Source organism: Idiotropiscis lumnitzeri, chromosome 18, assembly GCF_059441095.1.
Source record: "Idiotropiscis lumnitzeri isolate Australia: NSW breed Sydney's pygmy pipehorse chromosome 18, RoL_Ilum_1.0, whole genome shotgun sequence".
In the NCBI taxonomy this organism is placed as follows: Eukaryota; Metazoa; Chordata; class Actinopteri; order Syngnathiformes; family Syngnathidae; genus Idiotropiscis; species Idiotropiscis lumnitzeri.
In genome coordinates this window covers 7,726,581-7,735,592 of record NC_142408.1, presented here as the reverse complement: position 1 = coordinate 7,735,592, position 9,012 = coordinate 7,726,581, and the positions used below count along the sequence as shown (strand labels likewise).

At 41.9% G+C, this 9,012-nt stretch overlaps 1 long non-coding RNA gene across 1 annotated transcript; it reads left to right on the top strand.

The window, feature by feature from the left end:
- Positions 1 to 6,732: 6,732 nt before the first annotated feature.
- Positions 6,733 to 9,012, top strand: LOC148319369 (uncharacterized). The gene is made up of 3 exons (XR_015839783.1): positions 6,733 to 6,792; positions 6,911 to 6,982; positions 8,918 to 9,012. It is a non-coding gene; the product is annotated as an uncharacterized LOC148319369 (long non-coding RNA).

Sequence of the window (9,012 nt, the reverse complement as noted above, 5' to 3'; positions counted from 1 at the left end):
AATTACATTTTGTTGTTGACATTTTACCCATTGTTATTATTGTATTATTATTGGATAGTTTTTGTTTGACAAGTGGGGTGTATACAATTTTTAAAATAAAAAAATAATTAAAAATTATTTGTCCCCTCTTCTATTCTAATTCCAGCACCAAAAAGATCAACTTTGTGTTACATTGCACTTATGTCAAGAATAATTGTCACACAGCACACTTATTTTATTTTATTTCATTTTAGCTGGAACCAGCCTAAAAAAAAACAAAAATCACCACAATGTCTTAAGAGTCATGTATTTCTACAAGTACGATATTCCCGATTCAAAGCGACACATGACGGTAATTGATTGAATTTCAACTTTTGGGCACTCTGCTCCAGATGTTGACAGGCCAATACAGATGCAGCATTTCACCCGACTCGGTGGCCGTGTTTTCTTTTCATCATCACGCGGGCGAGGACTTAATGCCGTCTATCAGTGATGGCGTGGCGGTAGCAGGAGCACAGAAGGTGCTTTTCGCTCCGTAAACAGATGCATGAGTCAACAGCGTGACTTTGGCCAGAAGAAGGAGTTAAAAGGCCACACTTTCATGTGGCGTTTAAATGAAGCCTTTTGATGGGCGCGCCAGTCAAGCGGGCCTCAGTGAGTCCCCTTCATGGGGCCGAGGTCCGGGCCCCGACACAGGTCCGCTGTTCTCATGCTCAAAAGTGCGTGTGTCTCCTTCCGACCTGTTTGGATTTGCGCAGGAAATTCAGTTAGCGCGTATCGTGAGGTGTGACTCCTACTATGATATTAATGAGCTTTTGTATAAAAGGCCTCATTCAAAGTGGCGCACGCATCCGACGTCCATTGGACTGTGACCACTGGTTGCAAAATTACTTTATCCTGAACCATTAAAATGTTGACAGGAAATTTGCATTGTTTGACAATTAACATTTTATTGAACCATTGAGGACAAGAGTGGGCTAACTGTTTTTTTTTTGTCGTTTTTGTACTCATTCACAGCCAAAATGTTGAGCCTGTCTTGAGCAATTTGACAATTGACCAGTTGGCAGACTCAAACCAAGGCACCATTGGACTCAGCAACATTTCTGATACCTAAAAAAAAAAAAAAATCTAGTTCGCCACAATAATCAAGTATTCTTACTTTGTGACTATCTAACAACTGATCCCATGGTGACTCTTTTTTCATGGTCTAAAACTTTCAAACTGTCAAAAGTCAGTTAAGGAGATCCAGGCGCCGATAAACGGAGCGTCCGGAGGCTTGCGCTTCAGACTCCAGCTTTTGACAAGCCTGTCATTAAGGTTGCCTTTAGTGGGACAAGTGTGGTGCTCGAAGCCACAAGGCCTCGCTTGGGCCTCGGTCGTCTTTGTGCGGCTGCTGGCACCCAAAATACACAGCTGGGGATTACTAAGCACGGTCTCTGGAAACACACACACATATACTGTACATATATATAAAGCTAATTATTGCATATGCTGAGAGAAAAATATAGGACAACCGTCGGGAGCTACTAATTTTCCTTCTGTCCCTCGACAGTTCTCTCTGTCGTCGAGCCTCACCGGTTCACATGAAAATTCAAACCACTTTAAAGTTTTCGTGCATGGAGGCCCGTAACCTTATGATGTTTTTCTAATAATTTGCGTTTGATCACTGAGGTCTTTGGTGAAGGGTGCGGCTGCAACCTGCATTGACAGAAGACATCCACGAGAGGGCGTATCTTAACCTTGCAGCGCAAAGCTCTGAAACTGCACTGGAGTGTTTTTTTTTTATTTTTTATTTTTTTTTTGAGGAAACTAGCTTCAAATGTGCATCCCTTTTAGGGATGTAATGACCCTCTTTGAATTGTGCTGGTCCTTCATACTTTTTACCATTGATTAAATTGCATTCATTCGGATTAGATTTTTTTTTGGAACAGGTTGTGCTGAAACAAAAACTTTAAATAAATCCCAGCCCCTGAAGCCTTTACATACATACATTAGGCAATTTTATTAGACAAAAATCAGGTGTCAAAGACAAATGTAAAAATGCCAATTTGCAAGAAGATTCAGTTTTTGTCCTAGTTTGGGCACCATGAAAAACAAAGCTCTAAAATATCAATGTCGCAAAGTCAAAGTTCATGCATACTGGAAACGTTTACGCTTGATCGTGCAAAATTAACTGGTCGACAGAAATTAAATGAAAATGTGGCCCCCAAAGCTAGTTATACTTAGTGCCGTAATTTTGTTGCACTGAAAAATATGGTGGACGAATTATTTTCAAGACAATGTCATGACATCAATCAGGTCACCTCAACGCGGCGCACCTCCCAAAATTTGCTTTTCCCAACCTGCACTTCTCACAACTTTAGTTTTTTTTTTACGTTTCCATTGGAGTGAACACTTCATATCTTCTTTTGTGCATTTTAAGCTGCGGTGTCACAATGCAGCGGCCGCAGTCCCCACACTGGGCTCAGAGGGCCTTCATTTACCTGATAGCACAGAGTCAGGGGGATAAAGTAAGGGTTCTAAAAAATGAGGAGGCAGGACGGGAGCGGTGGAAGCAGGCCAGACAAAAAGGCTTTCAATGAGAGATGAAGTGTGAGGGGAAGCCGCAGTAAGATACTGCTTGAAAATATAACCAAGAGCACAAAAGAAGTATCACTTTGTCTCGTTTGTTTTTTTTCCCCTCTTAGCGCAGCTCAGCATGAATTCAGCTTTTGTGATGTAACGCCGATCTCTGAAGGTGGGGCTGCACAGAACGAGGGAGGTTTACTTGAACACGCAAATCGCTCTAAATGTTTGGCGGGGCCCTGCGCTCTTCTTGTTGACTGCCACTGGAAATGGCACCGAAATAGACGGTCTTTACTGGCTCCGTTCCGCGCTGGGCCGAAATAACAGAGGCGCATAGAGGCTGCATTCAACACCAGCATGAGTCGTGTGATGATGCACGCGGCATAACACGCGCCCCCGTGGCCCAACGTTTGTCCTCTGTGAAGACCAATTCTTCCATACGCTTTACAGGGCATATTGTTGAAACCTTCGGGTTCAGTGTTTATCACGGTGTATTTGTCCCAAACTTAAATGAGAGACACCAGAATCCCAGTACTTCTCAGTTAATCAAAAAGATGCCGTTTTGCGTAAGGGAAGAGGTGGAGTTTTTCAACACTTCTCAAACAATTCACGCATTCAAGAGAGTCAATAGATATGTGAAATGCCAGAGACAGGCTAACAGAAATTAGCATCGCAAGATGGTGCGAACGATGACCTGAAATGTAGGGAAGAGTCTGCTTTTGGCCTCGATGAACTACTAAATGATGTCAATTAATACAAATGAATTTAGACAGAAGTTCCTCCACTCCAAAAACAGAAGATCCTGCTTCAGTATTAAAGTCAGACATGCGCCAAGGCCGAACACGCCTAATCTTTTTTCATCCATACACACTGTCAGGAAATGTGATCCCTTGCTTATTAATGTCACGAAGATTCATGCATTTTCACCTGAGAAATGTGGAAAATGACTCCAAGGATTTGCACACCTTTATCTGAATGTGCACAACAAGCAGCCAACGATTTACACAAACGAGCATTCATGGAAAATCTCTAAATGGATACAGACATGAGCAATTAGGAAAAAATGAGAAAAATAATGATGAGTGAGTGATCTAATTGATAAAAGACTAAATGGTCTCATTCGGGATTATAGTCGTTAAAAAGTAGAATTGTACAAATAATGTGCAATAAAAGCAGTTTGCATTTAAAAATGATGTGATGGAACCTGATAATGTGTAACTTTAATTTGTGTGACTTTTAATGAGTTAAACAAATGATGCTTTCCAGATTCCGGCACTTATCGAGTCGTAAAAACACTCGGTAAGATTTTTACAGCGAGCCAATTATGCTGATTTCAGTCAAGGATGTATTGTACAAGTAGCTTTTGTCTACGTTGTGACATAACGCGAAACACACTTCTATTCCAGACATTTTGGGATCTGTTTGGGAATGTGGCTACCAAATTGGGACTTGGACACCGTCAGAGTAGCCGTTAGTTGGATTTTCTTTTTCTTATCTCTGATAATAAGCACAGCTTACAAATAAACACATATGATGGTAGGCTGACCTAAACACAATCTGATTTTAACCCCAACTAAATTTCAAATATTCTTGTAGGCTTTTCTTGACTTTTATTTTTCCAACACTGACATGTATTTGAAACTGTTCATAATTCCAAAACAAAGATCCCAGTCACCACCCCCACTATAACTTTAAGTAAGTTTAACTATATCAACAAAGGACTGTTTCCTGAATTGATCAGATTTCAAGTTCATCCTCACAGCCGTTTCTAGACGTCAGCATTTTCCCTTTCTCTGATTGGTTGGGCTGAGAAAAAATTCTAACAAGCCAAACTCAGATGTAACACTCTGCATGCAATTCTAGTGAGTATGGATTTTTTTTTTTTTTTTTTTGCTTTTTAAAAGAATATTAATTGTGCTTTTGTATTGCATCGACTGTTGAGGGGCTGATTAAGTGAAGTGTCCACTGATTTTACATTCGCTAAATTGAACCAAAGTTGACCCCCTCTTATTTTTAACAAACAGCTGATTCTTATCATCAGCTCTCAAAGTTCCCCCTCATTAACGCCATCACAATTTGTTCCAGTTTTATTTCCAACTCTGCCATAAGATAATCAAACACACCCAGGACTGAAAAGGCTTTTTTTTTTTTTTTTTTTGTGAAGCTCTGGGCTCTTTTGAAGAAAGAGTACTGAATGACGGGCATTCTTCCGTCGCTACTTCTGCTCCTTTTTAACATCACAGGGGCCTTCCTATCGCTGGCCAGAGGAAATGAAATGTTTATTGTGCAGTCCTGAGGGCTTTTGCAGAGGACTGGTGTGTTCTTAGTCTTGATGGCGAGGATCTGCTTTTTCTCGCTGGACGACTCCAAATGTGCTTTTCTTTCTGGTAGGATGGAGGAGGTTGGAGGGATGAAGATCAGGTCTTGAAAACGCTGCAGAGGGTTTACCTGCCTGTCAAGTGCATATTAGTCCGCACTGGTGTCACAGTCCAGACGAGGATCAGCTGTGTGGCTGGATGTCATTTTGCCCGACGACTGCCATTAAACGGGAAATTCTTCCAATTTCCTGCAGAGGGATGTCCCCACTATCGGGACCATCTGAAAGTCCTTCCCAGGAGATGTGACCTGCAACAATGGACAGTTGGCACGAGACATCCAAGTATATGTACAATAGAACCAAAAAAAGGTGCAAGTCCGCAACATTGAGATTTGATAGACTGTGATATTGCAAACTAACTGTCTCCTTTTAACAAATCACCGTGGTCTACTTTGCGGACTTTTTGTCTTGTGACATTCTGCTCTCGTATTCTTATTACACTTGTAAGATAGTCAAAGGGACTCAATTAGGCCCCAAGACTAACATCACTTAGGTTTCATTCTCAATGTGGTTAATGATCTTTCCACACTTGAAGGCGCTGCTCTATCCATCCAAACCTCCAGACAACACATCCCATAATATTTATTTAATGAGCAGATGCGACATGCTGCTGTTTGTGGATGACAATATGCTCAGCAACTAAGTAACACTCGGACAAAAGGCATCAACAGTACTCGGAAAATACTTGAGCAGAAGAACAGCTATTTGTGTAAGAAAACTTCTCCCCGCACAAAATAGTTTTGCTCTTTTATTACCTGGCATGGAGAAGAAAAAGAATCATTGGCGAGACTCTCAAAACATCTTCCCATAGCTTTCTGAATGTTGTGAACTAAAAAGAATGAAATTGGTTCCTTGAGATGTGAGTTGAATTTGCTTCATGACGAAACTTGTTTGTCATGCCTTTTTATTAGTAAAAAATAGCGCTTTATAATATTCTATTTACCGTGCATATCATCATGATATACTTTAATAGAATGTCAAGAAATTAAGCAGGATTTATCAGATTTTTATATTTGCTTCAACTTAATGGACATCGAGCTGCAACAAATCCACTGCAAAATGCAATGTTATTTGTTTAATCTTCAAAAAGGATAAAGAGTGAGTTTGCCTGTATTATCCATCCATGTCGAGAGTATGAGTCGAACCCAAACACAGTACACTACACTAGGGCCTTGACACGTAATGTTACGCAATTCACAACAAGGAAAGTCATACAGCGAAGTCGTTGCAGCATAACAACAAACAGCCACAGGGACAGGCAAACAAAAAGCCGGAAGGGCCAAGGTATAACCCGTAGTCAGGGACAGGAGGCTCAGATGAGGGATGTCAGAGTTGCATCAATCTAAAGAACAGTGCTGGACAGTCTTGCATGAGGGTAAAAGAACCATTCGACAAGGAGTGAGCGATCTGGAGAGGCCTAAACGATTGGCTGATTGCTGATTTGACACACCTGTGAGCCCAGGTGAGCAAGTGGTCAAGGAGGCGGGAGTGGTTGACTGCCAGAGTGGAACAGTGGAGAGGTGACTGGAAAAACATGAAGAGGTCAGAAACATTGTAACAGTCTGCATATATTGTTCTGCTCTTCAGTTCAAATATCTGATGGTTTCCAAACTTTCTGACGCCGCGAAACGGGGTGGTCAAACTGGGGGAGGGGGGTCAAGGTGTGGCACTCGCCGCTCTATGTGACGAGCGAGCTTCGTACGTGCTGTCGTTGCTCGTTAGCTTGTGTGTTTAATATTCGCCCAATACGAGATCAAGACAATTATTTATTTATTTATTTTCGTGCTTTTTTTTTTTTTTCCATCTGTGCTGCCCAGTACCGGCGTGTGGCCTGGTGGTTGAGGACCACTGGCTTAAAGACCTCATGTGAAGTAAGTTCTGAAAATAGCAAATCAAATTTTTGATTGTCTTTGCATTGTTTGTTAGCGGACTTTTGCAAGGCAAAGTTAAGTGATTGTGATTCTCTTGGTTTTATGTTTGGTTTGACAGTAAACTTCAACTTGGAAATGCCAATAAACAGCTTGGAGTCCCGCTTAAAGAATTCTTCACTGTCAAACTGAGGTTTGTAAAGCGAGTTGAGTGGAGCTGACGGTGCAAATGTCAAATTTCTGCTTGCAAATCAAAGCAAAAAAAATAATATATATATATAAATAAATAAATCACCTCGACAGCCTGTGTTTTGAAACGTCACTACAGTAGCTGTTAACAAGACTTCAGTAGAGTAACAAAATACTTACTTTCTAACACTGACAAATTCTGGAAGTATACCTTTACCAGAGAGGGGCGTGGGGGCCGGGGGTACCTTCAAGACGTATACAAAGCCCTCCTCATGACGGGGGGAAAAAAGTGTCTCACTCGCAATTGGCGGAATGCGGGATCGTGGTGTGCGGAGAGGAAGGTGGGAGTGAGGGCAGTATATGAGACATCCGAATGAAAGACCATCTGTTTGGAGAGATGTGGGGGTCTGCGGGAGTCACACTTCCTGACCACTTCTGAATTATGTCAGAACCACGGCTGCACACAAGCGACCCCGCGTCCCCGCAGGGCAAATCATCCTATCGCAACACCCTGCTGGTATTGTCATAAATCACCATTTTTGAACACTGCGATGAAGTGGATGCTTTCGCTTGTATCTCTCCGAGGGCTCCGGCGTCCTCTCTTTCCGCTGGGAGGCGGCGAGTGAAAGCAGAACACTGAGCCCGGTGTAGCGCCCGGGTCCACGGGGGGAGTGGATACGGCATCATAATGACCAAGCCAAATATTTGTCTAGTCTATATTCTGAGAGCATAATGAAGTCCTTTTACACAAGGCATGGTTGGAATCTGGACACTGATTTTCAGGCGCAGGGAGGAGCAGGTTTCACTCGGCCTCGCTGTTTCCTTGTCGGCAGTCTCGCTCGCTCTATGTTTCAATAAAGCTGCAGGAGTTAAAAGCAGTGCTGGGAAGTAATGTTACAAAGTACGACTACTTTGTTACTGGACTTAACTGCTTCGCTGCCAGCCGCTTTCAAAGCAAATGAACAATCGAATGGCTGAACGTACCAAAACAAATCAGAAAAAAAGTTTGTTTCAAATTTTCTTATTATTACAATACATACATGATGAATACATAAACATCAGTTTAAAAAAAAAAAACTGATGTATTCCGCTTGACAAATTGTGAATAAACTAAACATGTCATGGGTTCCAATGAAATACAGCATAACTTTTTAGAGTACCAACTTGTCATTAATGATATTTTAACATCAAGCTGCATTTTTTTCTGCCCGTCTTGCCACACATTTCACTTAAATGTAGCCTGTAAGACGAGGCGTGTCACTTATGCGGTGTTATGGTCTGGAGTATATCATCCATTTTATAGAGCAACATTTAGTCAGCGAACGTTTGCCACCCGTGTTTACCTTAAAATATCTCCACACAGCTAACAGAATATTTGTCCGGCTGGTAAAATGGTATCCTTGCTGTAGTATCGGATCCTTGGTTCGATTGTGACTCAGAAAACAGATGTGCCGTGTACCAGTATTGGTGTATCTTGAATTTTTGTTTCTTTTAAGTACTATACATTTCAGGGTGTACTTTTTTTACTTTTCCAAAAGTAAAAGAGTCGAACCAGTGCTTCTACGTTTACCAGCAGTATCGGTATTTCTATAATACTTAAATACAGCGTGCAAGTATTTTGCCACCTCCTGATCAAGAAGACGAATGGGACTTGCTTGGTGACGTTTGACCGATAAGTCATATTTAGTCAGAAATTGAATTACATGTTTTAAGTGCAATTTTATGAAATTAGACGTTCTCATACCGTTGCACTGATCTATGGTTTTGGAAGGAGCCTCCTTTTGCGCTTTAACACAGAGAAACACACATCCGTACTTGTACACGTCCGACAAGGCATACCTACATGCGCACACACCCCGGCTATGTCGACACAGTACATCTCCTGTACATGCACGTGTACAGGTGCGGGCTAACTTCCGCGTGTGTTTGCCCCTTTTAGATGCTGCCAACTTGGTCATTTGTCAGTGCTCTTCAACGCCAGCCAAATATGTGTCCGCTTTCGCCACTCGGCACCCCCCGCCCTCAATGCGGTGT